Source organism: Anser anser (assembly GCF_964211835.1).
Source record: "Anser anser genome assembly, chromosome: 7".
NCBI lineage: Eukaryota > Metazoa > Chordata > Aves > Anseriformes > Anatidae > Anser > Anser anser.
Window position 1 is genome coordinate 14,764,554 of NC_139727.1, and position 16,571 is coordinate 14,781,124.

The 16,571-nt window shown below is 39.4% G+C and overlaps 1 protein-coding gene across 9 annotated transcripts in view; it reads left to right on the forward strand.

The window, feature by feature from the left end:
• Window positions 1-16,571, forward strand: part of LOC310902998 (uncharacterized protein) — a 409,793-nt gene that overhangs the window by 193,108 nt on the left and 200,114 nt on the right. The gene's annotated exons all lie outside the window — the stretch shown is intronic.

The following is a 16,571-nucleotide window of genomic DNA, read 5'->3' on the forward strand; positions in this document are numbered from 1 at the left end:
TTAGGTGTAGCAGTTTGGATGATGAAATCATTAGATAGTAATATGTTTCTGCAGAAAAATGCATTTGTTGTATTCTGAAGGGAACTCCCCCAAGCACCATGAGTAATACACTCTCAAATAGATGAGGATTTTTATAAAAACTAGAGGCGTTGCCTGTATTCCTAGAAAGATTCTGGTAACCTCTAAACAGAAACCATAATTTCAGAAGCACCAAAACCAGAACAAGTGCTAGTTAACAAGCTGATATAATAATCCTGGAGAAGAGGTTGGGGGTCCTGAGGCAGACAGGTGTTATGTGCTCACTTAAACCAGCATTTACTCAGATTGCAACTCCTCAGTGCATTTCTCTTTGCAACATTAACTCAGTGGCAGTTTACAGCTAATAAAGCACGCGCTGCCTGAGTGCCACTGTTAACCATGATACTTCCTTACTATAGAAATCAAGTCTAATTCAGGGATGGAGCAGGAAGGAAATACGAAGTTTTAATGAAGAAGTCAAAAAAAAATAAAATAATGAGTCTTTCACAAGAAAGCAAAAGAACCTGAGTAAGAGCAAGCAGTTCCACAAATCTTAGTGAGGGCTGATAAGTATTTTAGACTGTGCACTCAGCTATGAAATGAGAGCCAAAGGGTCTAAAGAACAAGTTTAGATTAAAGTGGCCTTGTGCTTTCTTTCCAAAACTCGGAGGAATGAGGCAGGACTCCGAACAAGGCCACTAATTCAGTCGATTCCAGATCGTTCCCTCCAGGATTTTCAAGTGAAGACAGGTGTTTGGATGGATTCAGAGCTGAGTGGCTTATTTCTTCTCTCTTGAGAGAGAGATTAGTAGCTGTACCCTTGAGACAAGCCACGCAGAGTATCTGCAGTGCATCTCAGACATCAGAAGATGAAATCATTTACCATGTCTTTTTATTCTATGCCTGCCTGCCTGTCCCACCCATGGTCTGGGGCTGTAACCTACTACGTCGTCTGCAGGGTTTAGAAACCAAGGCTTGTAGATGACTGCTGCTTTGGGCCAACAATCAAAAATCAAAAATAGGCTCCTATACAGGATGGGTTGTCTGTGTCCAGTTCTTGCATGCCCTCAGTTTTGCTGTTGCTATAGACGTGTAATTCAGTAAATAGCACTTCCAGTAGCTTGAGGTATAGAGAGGCTGCTAAGCAATAATTTTCATTTATCTGTGTTTTTCAGTGATGTTTTATCTGGATGTGTGCACATGCACTGTTCTGCATCATGCAGAACATGGAGGGCAGCTGGGACAGGAGTTTCCTAATGCTTAAAACTTCTGTGACATTTTACATGGTGGGCTGAACTCGTTCACTCCTTGGGCAGGCAAGAGTTAGTGAAGATAATGTACATGAAAAAGAAAAGGGAGGAGGGGACACAGAAGGTCTGATTTCAGAGTTACCTGGCTGTCTGTTTCTGCATGGCTGGGTGGGGGTGAGGCTGCATTATACAGAGATATGGTGTCAGTTCTTGGGTATCTGGAGGACTACTTTTGTGAGATCATTAAAAGAAGCTTTTTTCCTTTGCCCAACTTGTCTTCTTAAAAGAAACTGGGCTAAGATGAACGTGTTGCCGTTGCAGATGGACTTCTGTGTAATCACCCAGATGCTCCTTCTACCACCAGCAGTGGCAGTATAAGAACATGAGGAAATTATATATAAAATATTTAATTTATATTATTATAAATTATATTTCCTCATTTCCTGGAGGAGAAAAAAGAATAAACTCCAAATCCAACAAAAAACAGATGCTGCAGCACAGGTGGTGCTGGGGGTTATTGTAGACTTCTATGCATATCCCAAATTGTATTGAAATTGGTTGAAAATGTACTAGTGGGGAAACTAGTGGAAATATGATGATGCAATTGCTTTCCTTTGTTTCCTTTAAAAAAGTAGTTCAGAAACAGTTATTAAGATTAGTTTTTAATAGTTGCTAGATTTGGCTCTAAAATGGGTTCATCTACTATTCCAACTGAAATCACAAAGTAAATTGCTAGCCTAGTGCTGCAGGCAGTCAGTAAAGTCGTGCCTAGTGGAAATAAGCCAAGAATTGACAACAAGTGGGCTGGTACTAATATATAGAGAAGTTTTTTTTTTGTTTGTTTGTTTGTTTTCCTCACCCTGTTTAGCTTTCACTCTTTCATTTACTCGTAATTCTAGTGGAAAACCATCAAAGAGACCGCATCACCTGTTCCTATGGATCTGGGGTCAAAGCTGAGCTGTCTCTGTATAACCAGACACCGTTATTTCATAATGTGCCCACTGTGTTTCTGTCTCTGTATCACTGCAGCATACTTGTTGAGGTTGCAAAGCCAAAAAGGCATTTGCTTCTATCTCTGTACTGGGAGGGAGAGTTGGAGGAGAGGCTGTGGTAATTTACCTGGACTGTGGCTTGAAGTCTTTATTATATAAATCTACTGTATAATTTTAGGCAGCAGTACCTCTAACATCAAGTCTACTGTTATTGACTCTGCCACTGCAGAGAAGTTGAAAGAAGGTGTGAAGGATTTGTACACTTTAATTTTCATCAGATTACAAGTGCTTCTCTTGAGCTTCAGTAATAATTGAACATCTTTTCTAAAGTGCTCTCAAGAGGGAGAAAGTTAGTCTTCTGTGAGTTTTCACTTTAGTAAATTATAGAGCTCTCTTTTCTTGTTGCAATTACTTCAAGTTGAATAAATTGAAGATTTCTTTGTAAGACAAGGATCTTTCTTGATCACAGATCAATTTTAAGGCTTTGATCATGCGGGTCACTTGATGTCCGAGACATCCTTAGTAGAAGCTATGTCCACGTACATTACAATATACTGTGTCGTGACTGTAATTCATTCCTCCAGGTTTCTACACAAAAGATGGATTCTATCTGGCACCTACTTTAAACTTGTGGTACTGACTGAGATAATACTTCTTTTGTATATCTTCTCTTACTTTTTTCTTCAGTGGTACCACAAGGTACCATTCACTACCCAGCAATACCTAGGTGGAAATATCCAAGTACCCTCTTACTAAAACGGAATACTGGAATCCAGACATGGGAAGTTTGATGTAGGTCTTAATAATGTTTCAAGCATGTTTCTGACAGAACTCAAGGAAAACTCAGGCTGTATTTATTGAAAGAAGGAGTTGAGCTATTTGACTTGATCCAAAGCTGTCACATTGCCTCCCTGTAAGAGGGTGAAGGGTAAAACTAGTTGTGAGATTTCAGTGTAGAGGAAAAATGGTAGATCTTGGTACGCTCATGAGTAGAATTCCTGTAGTTTTTCCTTCTCTGGAGAAAAGCTATGAGAGAGATGATGTTTAGCTCTGATACAGGTATACTTAAAGAGGAACGTTTGCAACCCTTTTTGTTTGTGTCTTTTCCCAGATATTTTTTGTTTTCCCACTGACTGTTAGTTTGTAGGACTAGTGTATAAGTTATCTATCAGATGGTCATAGTGTCTGTAAGGTAACTAAACTGATTGGCTTCCCTTTTCTTTTGGAGGGAAGAGTGCAACCAAGTAGGGACTCATGGCAGCACCCTTCACCGCTCAAGAGGCACGCAATGATCAGAATTAAATTAACTCAAGATGAGCCATCTTAAGGCCAAAACAAAAACTTGCCAGAACAAAACAAAAAAGTAGCTTTCCTTTCATTAATGCTGCATTTCCTCTTGGAGCTGGTTCATTAAGCTGAAAATTGTTCAAAACAGGCATCTCTGTGAAGAATGCTTGGAGCAAAATTAATTAGTTTTGCTAGGTTGGTAATGCACCTTGCTTGGACTGAAATTGAAATTATTTTTTGCAATAAAGCCATGCCACTTTTTATCAGAAATGTCATTAATTGTAGGAAATAGGAGTGTGATAGAAGAATTTGTCATGTTTAATTTATTCATACAATGACCCTTAAAAATTATTGATTTGCTTCATGAGCTGCGACAGGATTAAAAGTAACATCTGAACATCACCTGACCAGGGCTGATGTCTGTATCTAGTCTGAGGAATTTCCAAGCTGTCTTTTCATATCATTAAGCAGTAGATGGGTAAATAATGCCTAAGAGTATTCATAAGATGCTGAAAAAAAAAAAAAAACTGATTCAGTTTGACCATGTTCATGTTTGCTATTTCTTTTTTGTAAAGACTAGTAGTCTTTTTAAGTTGCAGCGCGGATTGGTTAGGAGCTTTATTTTGTTTGAACAACATTGTTTACACACAGTAATCCACTGAAAAATAAGCAAGAGCTCATAAATCTGTACTTAATTTTCATTCTGGACCTGCTGCTTTGCTACTTAAAATGTTTGGGCTTGATACTTTCAGTGGCTGAGGCAAAACACAACTGCAAAGTAAGATGAATACATCTTAAGATTTTTTTTTTTTCGTCTCTCTAATGGATATCTTCAGAAAACTGACTGCCATAGAGTTGCCCACGACACAAACTAGGTTACAGGGAAGCTCACTGAGACAACGCCCCTGCTGCCTATTCAAAGCAGTTCCCCAGTTTCCAGCTGATAGTTCAACCTAATGATCACCCACACTTCCTATTGGTAGCATCCACAAGTAACTTTTAAAATGAAGAGTGAGGATGTATAGATCGCATTATGCATGATAATATCACTTTAATAGCTCCCCATAAGGATATTGTCAGATTGCTAAGGCTGCCTACAGTTCAGCTTTATTTTGATATTCAGGTTCCCTCTGAGAATAATTGAAATGTTGCTGTTGCAGTTTCAATGGAAATGATAAGGTTTTTTTTTTTTTTTGGTGGGGGGCAGGGAAGGTTATTTTTACTTTTCTCAAGGGCAACTTTTTAAGATTTCTGCCCACCAGCACTTCTTTTGTCTCCCACGGCATCTTAGCAGTATCTCCCCCACACCTATATGTAGATCTTGGTGCTGAATATGCTTTTCTTGCATGGCATTCTGCCAAACACGTAAATACAGGAATAACAGCGAAAATAAGCATCAGAAGTATTTGTCTCTTTGGACATTTTTATTCCTGCTGGAGTCTCTAATTTCATATTTTCCTTTTTTTCCCCCCTTCTCACTGCTAATCTTTTCCGTGTTGATTGATATGTTCATTATACTACAGTGAGATTTTTTTTCTCTTCCTTTTTCCTCTTCTGTAGAGAACATTTCTGCTGCAGTATTTTATTTTTCTGCTGCTGATCAGGCCATCATCTTTCTCTCAATAACAAATGCATTTTTAATATATTAAGCTTTCTTTTGTGGTACTGAATCCATGGCAGAAATAGACCTTTCCTCAGTCCCATTTTATTACGATATCTTTGAAATGATTCACCAAGCCCTATTGCAAGTATCAGATTCCTCAATTTAAAAATAATATTCTCTGTGTAGGTTTAGATATAACTTCAGTCTGACAGGATCTTCCTCTTCGTGGGCTGATGAAGACACCAAGGATTCAGGGTGAGACCTATCTGCACAACCTGCACTTTGCAGGGAGAGTGTTATCCCCACGTTTCCCTTTTGCACAAGTGGAAGAATCACAGTCCAGAATTCTCTGAGCACCTTTCCTGTCACACAGTAACTAATTCAGTTGCAAGCAGACGGTAGCGGTCAGTCTGGAAATAGTCAAAAAGCTTTCACTCGTGATTGCTGTTCCCTTTTCCTCTTCTAGCTTGACAGAACTGTATGCATGAAACCAAACACTTGTTTTTGCATGATGGGAGACCTATCATAGGATTTTGTCTTCTACATTAAAGCAAGCTTGCTGAGCCTGCCATCTGAGCTTAAGATGAAACTAATACCAGCAGGTGGACAGTTCTTTCTGGGGTAGAGGGCTGTCTTTTGAGGTAGGGGCAGAATTGTATGATTAATCAATGTGGGAGAGGGGCTTCATCCCTATCTGACTTCTAACTTGTCTAAACATTTTACAGCTCTGTTCTCACCCAATCTTTTTAGTCTCTGTAGTGCCAACAGCTCACCTCATGGTGCAGCAGGTGTTTCTTAAGAAAGACTGCAACTTGCTACCACTTTACACTGCTGGCCATGATGGCCCTACTCCTCCTCTATTGCTGCAGGCTCCCTTTGTGTCTCCAGATTCATTTATCCGTTGAGTTAATGGCTACGGGAGCATGTTTTGAGTCCACAGATGAAGACAGGAAATAGGAGTTTGAATTGAGACGTACACTGTGTGAGCTCTCCTGTGTTCTACTCAATTTTTGTTGCAATGGGATTATTACTTATGCTAATTTAAGGTATTTGGCACAGAATTTTAAAAGAGAATACATCCACTTGGCAAACGCTAGTTCTTGGAAATCTTGCTACAGAGTAAAACAAAAACAAACCAAAGAGCAGCTCTGAAACACATCTCTGTTCACATGGAACTCTCAATGAGAATTTCCTTAATACATTCTCTTGAGCAAATGGCTTTTTGTTTGTTACAGTATTCTGTTTTTGAGTAATTCATTATTTTTGCAGATATATATTGTGTTTAGAGCTACTTGACAGCGATTAATCCTATATGAAGATGTCCGGTCCAGTTTTCCTATGAATTGGGGAAACAATAGAAATGAGAAAGGAATTAACGGTCTTTTAAAAACAAGACAAACTAAAAGAAAAAAATCTGAAATAGACAGTTGCGTTAACTAGAAGAAATGCCTGGGAACCTTATCAGAAACTATAATCTCTTTTATTATATGGGTAAGAAATGTAAGGTTCTTGTCAAATCACTTGTAACCATACTGGACTTGCCAGTGAAGTAACTTTAACATAAATTGCTTATGGTTGATTACTCACTAGCTAGGGAATTTACTGAGTGTGAGAAAAATCTTAGGGGAAGAATTTTCAACGACTGTTGAAAACTGTATCGTGATGGGGGTGATTGAAAACTTTCAAAACTAACAATAAGACTTTAAATGGACTTACTGTTAATAAGTTATAATTGATGTGTGGCACATAAAGCATGTATTCCAAATACCAAATGAGAGTAACAGCAAAACAAAAGTTATCCATCCACAACCAACTAGCTAAGAACTGTGCTTGGGAGGGGGATGGAACAAAGATGAACAAACTGTGCTGCATTCACAGTGGCATCTGAGCACCATTACTTGGTAACTGATGAGATTCCAACTGTTCCTACTGGGAAAAGTTGTATAGATAAACTTGAAAAAAAAAAAAAAGCCCTCAATAGGTGATTTGCAATTTCTGATCTGCACCACTGCAAGTCACTGTAGCCGGTGGGTATCCTTCATTCAACATTCATTGCTCACAAATTGTATTTAGACTCCTTAAAGTGATAATGAAACTAAGTGGCGTCTTAAAGCACGTTCAGGAGCATGAAAAAGGAGCTGTGATGGTAATATAAAAGTGTAAAACCTGAATGGAATAGATGCAGGGACTGGCAGTTGTACAGCACCTAAAAAATCACATTAGTGAGATCCACCAGCGCATTGCTGAACAGAACTGGCTTTGAGAATGTTTGGGTGTTGTTTACAAAATTAAATATGCCTGTGTTATTTTTAACCTTGATAGTACTGTTTTAAGCATGTGGTAGCTTATTGTGTACTTTGTCAGATATCATCTTAGAAGCTCAGCGGAAGAGCTCAGCATCGCTTAGGAAGGAAAGTGGGGAAGTACACCGCAACATCTCAGCTCTGGCAGGTGTCACTTGCTCTTTGTTCTGGGCATCTTTCTCACAAAAACTTCTCTGCGCTGTGTTTTCATTAAGCTTCTCCATGCAGAAAGATTTATGTGTAGCAGTACACACTGGACTAGTGAATAGTCTTCCTTAGTATACTGAGCAAACATGCTGGGTACTGTCAAATAGCAATAAACTGATTAGATTGTTTTTTTCACTCTGCTTTGGCACAGAAAGGACTACATTACACTAATGTTTTGGATATGTTGTTGTTGCGACAGAAGTGCCATGGAAAATGACGACGTAAGCTGCTGTCTGTCAAACACCAGATAGGAAGAAGAAAATACAGACCGATGTTAATACACAGCTCAGGATTTCTTTGCAAGGCTGCTTCCCTGTAATCTCTGAAGAGATACAGATATGCCTGGCATTTTACTGTGTGTGTTGATGGTGGTTAAAGTCAATAAAAAAGTGTTTAATAAGGCTGTAATTATATCAGTTAGCTATTTAAACATTTCTAGGAAGCAATATTATAATTAATTACAGTTATTAATTGTACGGCTCAATGCTTGTCTTTGAAAGCTCTGTGCTGCTAAGATATTTGGACCTTTTCTATCAGCCTTTGACTCTGGGGCTCTGGAGATGCTAGACTGTCCTGGGGAAAGCGCCATCTCTGTAGTGCCCTTTGCAATTACTTCCAGGCCCCACACTGCTGTCTGGGACTCAAGGGGAAAGGAGAGAGGCGACCAGGAAGCAAAAGGGCTTGGCCTCCAAGGAGAGCCAAATGTCTAGGCTCTGACAGACGTAATGCTTGCCCATCACATCTAGATGGTTATTCCCACACTTAGAAGCTCTTGGGAAGCTTGGGGGGAAGGGAAGGTTTCCTTTGCGGCACAACTGTAATGCAGCTGTAACCTGGAACGTAATGTGTATTCAATGTACCAGAATTTCTTTCTTTTAAATCTATCTGATTACTGTATTTCATGATATTGATCTGTTACATTCTCCTCCATAAATCTTAAAGTGCATGCATCAGTTATAACGGTATTCTGTGTCCTCCTATCTATTTGAAAGTGTTTGTTGGCTTATACTTCAATAGTTTCTGCAAAGCAAAATCAACTCTTCAAAACCTGGTCTTATTCCTGGTATTGTTTCTTTAAACAAGGAAGTTTTCACAATCTTTGTGCAAAACTGTCTTCTGAAACATTCATCAGGTCTCTCGTGGTGTCTATCCAGAAGACCTTTTGGGTATATATCACCTGTATTTGTTTACAATTTTTAGGTTTGGACAAAAATACTCTTCAGACAGGCATACTTTACAGATTCACAGAATCGTCTATGTTGGAAGAGACCTCCAAGATCACCCAGTCCAACCTCTGTCCTAACACTAACAAGTACTCCACTAAACCATATCATTAAGCTCTACATCTAAACGTCTTTTAAAGACCTCGAGGGATGGTGACTCAACCACTTCCCTGGGATTCCCCAGATTGTATCTTGTTTCCCAAGACTGAGATCGTTTTTTTTCAAAGAGTGTCAGTTTGCCTTCTTGCTCAATCACTGTTTTTAAAACCAATCAAAGCTATAAATAGAAATACTCTGGAAGAGGTTGAGCATGGGATCGCAATGCATTATTCTCTGTGGAGCTGGAATCTGCAGCTCAAGTGTGGATTTCTCCCATCTCTGAATGATGCTGTATGTGAATAGCACACTCAGATAAAACCAGCAGGGGTGCACCAGCTGTTACACAGGTGGTTTTAATGCACACCTCCATGCCTCTGGAGAAGAGTACCCTGCACAGGCACTGGCTCAGCAGCCACCTGTATGGAAAAACAACAAGTCATATAGGAGCAAGCGACACTTCTTCCTTGCTTAAAAGCTTTTTGTGAGGCAAGTGTTTTGGCCAGATGCTTTTGCAGGAGATTTACAGAGGGAGGTAACTTCTCTAACAGGCTTGTGCTCCAGGCAAGGTCTTTTGGGTTGACTTCAAAGTGTGTATCCTGCTTCTACTGAGCAGGCAGGCGGGGAGTTCATCTTACATCTTATGGCTGTATCACATGAAGGAGTTTGATATGATGCCTCACTGTAAGACATGTTGCTAGTGCTGATATCTGAAAGAAGTACCCCTGCTGTGGGACTGAAACGTACCTCGGATCTTCAGGAGTCTTGCCGCTGCGCAGGCAGCCTTCAGTGGGAGGGATATTTGCGCCCACCTTGGGCACTGAATGCAGTAACACCTTGCTGAAGGCCTGTGCTAATCCTGCTGTGGTTTTTCATTTATTTTCTGACAGCAAGCGGCCAGTTTTTGTGGTGTAGCAAGCTTGAGACTCATTTATTTACTAGCAGAGGTTCCAGCAGTCCACAGTGATGTGCTGTGGTCCCTGCAAACACATAGACGCTAATGTCATCTCAGAAAAAAAATAGAAATCCTATTGTATTTCATAAGAAATTGACTTTGACTGACCCTTTGAAGAAGGTCCCATTAGTGTAATTAGGAGTAGCACTTAGGCCTTCTACCATTGCTTTATGAAGGTTGCTCAGAATTTTTTTGTGCAGTTTAAATCTTTCTGTTTTCTCTACTCAGAAAACTTGAGATGCAGCAAAAAGACAGAACCAATTATATATCAAGCACTTGCATAATCCTAAAATATACCTCTCAGTAAGGATATAATGACGGTGTGCACTTTTAAATCAATTCTTCCAGCAGTAACAAAGCTGGGGATTTGATAAGTCTCACAGGCCAATTTCAAGTGAGTAGAAAGAGACAATTTGTCACAGTCAAGTGATCTTAGGACCTGCTGTCTTTATTTTTTATATTTTAATATGAAGTATAAAATTTTAATGCTGTAATTTTATGGAGATGTTCCTAACTCAATTCATAGGGATTTAAATACAATAAAGTAGCAGGCTGTAATCGTTTTTGTGACAAAGTTTTTGAAGTCAACCCACCTATATTGAAATAACTACCAGTCCTCAGAAGTTAGGGGAAACTGTTCAGATAAGGGCAGATTCTTTTTTTTTAAATAAGTAAATAAATATATATATATATATTTCTTTTACTTATTCCATACTTCTGAGCTCAAAATTCCTGATGCCCCCCGGGAAGATGGACTCTGGGTTGCAGCTGGATTGCTGTCCCTAAAAACACAAGAGGTTGGATTGCAAAGGGTGGTTTTATCTCATTGCTGGTCCTTCTTTGCTTACTTCTTTCCAGTCTCCCAGCCTTGTGTGCTTTAGGCAGGGGCACCAAGTATAAGTCTGAGTAAGATTTTTGACAGAATTAATGAACGTGATTAAGCTGCTCTTTATGCCTGTTCCACAATGGAAATGTTCTGCAAGTGCTAAGCCAGTATAAGTAACGCCAAGTGGTACATAAATAGAAAATGCAGTTTTTAGAGTAAATACTGTAGTATTAATCACCTCTTATGTTTGCTGATAGAGAGTGAACATGAGCAAATCGAATTTGAAGCAAACCTGCGCTTTGCTTCCCCTCAGGTCCCTGACCCTCCCTTCCCATGGCTGTGCTGTGGGGGGCGCCTGCCCCACTTGTTGCTGGCATCCTGCAGAAATCCCTTGGCTCTACAACCTAGGAAAGCTTTTGTGATGGTCACATATCTCTGTAGCTGTCCAGAGTGGCCCAGAAACAAGTCACAGGATGTAAAACCCGAGTGGTGGTGAGTGAGAAGGTTGTCTGGGGGGAGCCCCCTATGTCTGTGGTCAATTTCATGGATAAAGGGAAACAGTAAACGCATTCTCTAGAAGTGGTTTGGCCTGAGTTGGAAAACGCCAAGTTTCTACTTAGGTGTGGACCTTAGCAGGAGTCTGTACAGCAGTGAACAGAGGTGGGAGCTTTTTGTTTTTTATAATGGCTTAGCATTGCCCTATAATACTGCGCAATATCTTGCGTCCTCTTTGAGTAAGCGAACAATAGCTGGAGTGAAGCTTCTAGAGTTAATGTGGTAGAAAAACTTAAACAATTACAGTGCAATGTTGCCAGATGTCATTTGTTTGACATAATGGTGTTGAACTGATGGCTCACTTATTACCTGCAGCTACTTGCATCTGAAGGAGAAAGGACTCCTCTCTTTTCCTTAGATAATGACAGAAAAGGTGAGTCTCTGGTCAGGCTGTTGACTTTCATCAAAGAAATTAGGAGTACAGAAATCCTGCAGAAACTCATCAAGAAGAAAATAGTTGGGGGGAGTTAATCTGTTAGCTGTCTTTAAATTGGGTAGAACTGACAAAGATAGTCTGCAGAGTTATTTACATTTTCACAAAAAAAAAAACAAACAGAAAACAAAAACCCTTCGATCACTATGGCAGCACAGCAGTAGTGTTGCAATGAGTAGTCTGTGCGCTATTTCTGGCTCTTTTGGTTGGTAAACTATGTGCCCCTTCTACTGCTTATATGTAGGCTCTGCTATTCTAATTTATGAGGAAAAGAATTTACCATGGCAATTGAAGAGGGGTAATTAGTATCAACAACTGAAAGCAATTGTATTTGTAAAAGTAAGCTATTTGAAGAAGTTTTTCTTTTTTTTTTTTTTCCCCTAAGCGATGGAATAATTTCAGCCAGAAGAGGGCTACAAAATGCAAAATGTGGATGTCTCATGTTAGTTATCCTTTTCCCTACTTCCCAGAGCAATTGAGCCTAGCTGCAAAATTTAGATACAGACTTAATTCATGTCAAGCTGAGCCAGGTCTGCATCTGAAAATTAAACCAGGCTCCATTTCTATGGTAAAATACTGACTAAACATGGAAAAAAAAATCTTGAGTTAATCCATGGAAAACCTTTGGTTTAATTCTTCTTTTCTGTTTTTTAATGTCTTTATTTTTTGGAAGCTTTTATTTTATTTTATTTTTACCCTTTATTGCTGTTGTTTGTTAGGTAAAGAAATATTTCTACTCATATACTGGACTTCCAAGGGGAAATGGGAAAATGATTGGCAAGCAAGGAAAACAATCAAGAACATACATACATGAAGTCTGAAACATTGAACAAAAAAGCCTGTGTAGGTGTCTTGTTTTATTCCACGTTTGCCCTCACTTTCTGTTTGGGATTGGAAATAGACTGAAATATAAAATAAACAAAAAAAAAAAAAGGAAAAAAAAAAAGTCTTAATGCAGCCTCACCAGGAAATATGCAGTCTTATGCCTATATTGATGTTTTGCCCAGCAGTAGTTCCAGCTAGGGAGAATATTGGTATGTTGATTCTTTGCCCATGTCACAACATTATTTTTACATTTTCTGTGCGTTACAGAGTCCAAGTAATTTAATTTAAAATGGAGATGTAATGTTTGTTTTATTTTTATTTTATTTTTTTTACTTTGCTTTGGGTATTTTCTTTTGAAGTTTATACAACTAAATGTAAGTGTTTTTCTTTCAGTAACTGAGGCAATGTTCCACTGAGAGACCTTTTTATGGAAAGCACAATTACGTGGCCTGTGGGCAGTCCCTCAGCATTGCTCCTGACCTCACCTTTTGTAAAACGAATAGTTGTGTCATATGACAGTCAGCGGCCATGCCATTTGTATTTTCCTTTTTATTGCTAGTGTGCTGCTTAAGTGTAGCTCATGGAGAGGTAGGTCTTGTAATTTGTCTTGGTGTACGGATGAGAAGCGTGTCAACAGATAGGTGGTGGTGTATTTGGCAGGGATTGCTTTAGTCCCTGATGCAGGTGTTCTTTGTTACATGTACATTGAAACTCCAGTAAGTCTGCATGGGTCAGAGCTACCCCCAGCTCTGTCTCGGTTCTTTTTCTTTTTTTTTTTTTTTTGGTCTATCAGGTACCTTCAACTCCTTCCTATGTGATGCTTTCCACTTTCCACTCAATGCCTGTATTTGAATTAATGCTGTTGTCCATGTCACTAATGGGAATGTGAAATAGAGCTGGATGTTTGAACCCGCTCTCACTGAACACTTGCAGAGGCTCCAGTTGGTTGTGTAGCTGCGTTCTCGCGATGAAACTGAAAGCATCCCTTTGTTGTTGGAGAACATGGTGTCAGGTTAGCATCCAGGAGCAGGGTGGGTCCCTCTGACTAGATACCACCAAATTGGGAGCTCATCCCAGGACAGAAATGAAATGGATCTGATGTTCTGTGGCTGCTCATTTGTAATCACCTTAAAGTGGTGTGCAAGTACGTGGAACTTCTTAGTTTAATACTTGGACATACTCTGGAACAAAGGTAAGCTAACAACTCTGAAATTTTTGAAAGCTGCCTTCCAATCTCCTCTGTCGCAGGTACTTTAATTTGTTTTAGGATGGGCGAGTTAGGGGGTTAAAGGTGCAGGGAAAGTTTCATGTAATGTTTTCTGTGATCTGTGGCAGCTTTGATCACGACCATGAAGTGACCTGGATACAACTGGCTTAGCTAAATATTCTTCTTTTGGTTCTTCCTGTGTGGATGAGTAAAGGAAAATAACTAGGGCATGTCTGTCCATGGCTGAGCATCTTCATCCCTGCTCCAGCATAGCACTTTGAATGTCCCCAAGTTGTTCAACACTGAAGTTAGAGAAGGCTGAATGTGGTTGAATGCAGTTCTTGTGCACAGCTGCCTGAAGTCTGGGATCATGGAGGGTGTTAAGCAAAATCTTTGCTTTAATTATTGTACAGGCAGCTGTGCCCTAAGGGTGAATCACTCTTTTGAGAGGCTAGGCAATGTTTATTCTCTGATTTCCTCAGGAGTTACCTCCAAGTGTCCCTTTAATTTGGATCAGTGGCTTCAGAGGAGCCTTGTCATTAGATGCTGCCTGGGAATGTGCTTTGCAGGCTGAAATGGATGCTGCTGTTTGGGAAAGCTGCCAGAATCTTTTAAATATTTAAAGTAGGGACAATAAGACTCATTGGAAGATCTCGTGTGTTCTAAACACCATGAAATAATATGAGGTGCCAACTGAAAGAGGAGAAAGAGGGGTTTTACCTTCATCTGGGTTATTTGCTGAAAACGTCAGGAAGTTGAAGAGGAAAAGTCCTGTATGAAGCGATCACTCAGCCTAGGTAAAAGCCTGTTGCTTAGTAACTATGTAAGGAAAATTTAACTTCCGACTACATTTTCGAGATCCCATTAGAGGCTACAAATAAAATTAATTTTATCTTCAAAATAGAGAACGAAACCTTGCAGTGTAACCTCACAGTCATGTTATATATTTACACTTATGTCTAGGGAGCAAGGGGCATAGTAGAAATGAATTTATAATCTTTCTATCAGCTGTTAGGGAAAATTTCAGTTCACTTTGTTAAGTACTAGCTAAATATGTTTTCTAAACTCACATCTTAAGTGGAAAAGGAGGGCACTTACTTCTTAACTGTCGATCATTACAAAGATGATTTGAAGAGCACTCCTCTGACGCGTGCTGGACCAGATCCTTCCAGGAGCTGAGGAGCCGCCTGCTGCTCTTAAAGCTTTGAGCACAAAGATAGCTTAGAGAAGTATGGGTGTCTTGCAGTTTTATGATTTTGAAGTCCTCTTCTTATAGCTTTAGCAGTTCTCGCTTACCTTTCAATGTCTGTAAGCTTCAAGGCCTTTGAATATGACCATTTTGCCAGCTGGTGGAAGTCCATTGTGTGGTTCTGAAATATTAGAGATAGTTTTTTAGCTGTTGATCAACTGATGGTCACTTTTTTCCATTCTGAATGAATAGGTACTGTTTAGCAGGGCTGAAGATGGAACTTGCTGAAAGAGAAAGCCTCAAATTTCCCTTTGCTTTACCTCCCTCCCTCCTTTTATTTTTTTTTTTAATCTTTTAAAAAAATTGTACTTGAATGTGTGCTCAAAGAGATGTTGTAATAAATACTCTCTGAGTCACTGTTAAATGGGATAATGGTAATGCAGATGTCCCAGTGAGGGATGTCATTCTTCTGAGCATCACTGCTGGATGAGGACTGCATTGTAGGACTGCATTTCTCTGCAGCTCTGTTAGTTTACATCCATGCTGGACCAACGCTGGGACATTTGGTATCTGAGTGGTACAAGAAGTGATTTTTTTTAAAGACAACTTTCCTTCTTCTGTCCAGAGATTTGTCTTCAGATCACAAACTGATGTCTTTACTGTAGATGAATTAATGCCTGAAACTGCATTTAAAAAGAAAGGTGGAGGGGAGAGACATGAGAGTCCTGCTGTGGAGATGGGGCTTCATCACAGAAAGCTGCTGTGAAACAAAAGATGAATTTAAACCCCATTTCACTCTAGATGTCATTTGCAACCGTCTTTGAGAACACAAATGTTGTTGCATAAAAATGTGAAAACTAAGAAATAGCTCAATATTCTTAGTGTATATGCTAGTGTGAGCGTAATGCGCTCTTCATTACCTTATGGTGCAATTAGACGGTAGGGTTCAGTCAGCAGGCCATGCATATGAATTTAAGACAGTATTGCATTATCCCTTCAAATGAATTAAATGGCAAACATCTCTTGGAACAGTTAGTCTCAAATTCTTCTGAAACAAACCTTGGGTTCTTGTTGTATAAAGTCACACTTGCAGTATATGCAGTTTTTCATCATGTTTTGCTCAGTTTCAAGAAATGCTGGAGAACGCTTAACAGCTGAGCAACAGAGATTTTTCTAGCTGGTGATGTGAATGCTACATATTCGTAAATAAGATTTTCAAAACCTACATTTGTACAGTGGAGGTTGAACTACAACCTAAAGCTTTTTCCTGCACTCCTAGGACAAGTCTTTGAATGCTCTAGAAATGTCTTTTCTGTACAGGAACATAATGAAATAAGTGTTCAGAAAATATCTAAAAGATATATGAAAATTGTTAATGTTCTACTTTGAAAGTTTTTGTAGCATTGTAAAAAGCAAAATATCATGCACTGCTCCCACAGCAATTCTTCCCAGCACAGATAGGACTTTGCTCACAGATGGTGGGAGCAGGCCTGAGATTTAGAATTACAATTTCAATGTGGTAAGTGAAAAATACAATCTGTGTGTGATGAGTGATTGCCTGAATGGGCCACTTGTATCCTACAGAAAGTGTGTTGCACGGCT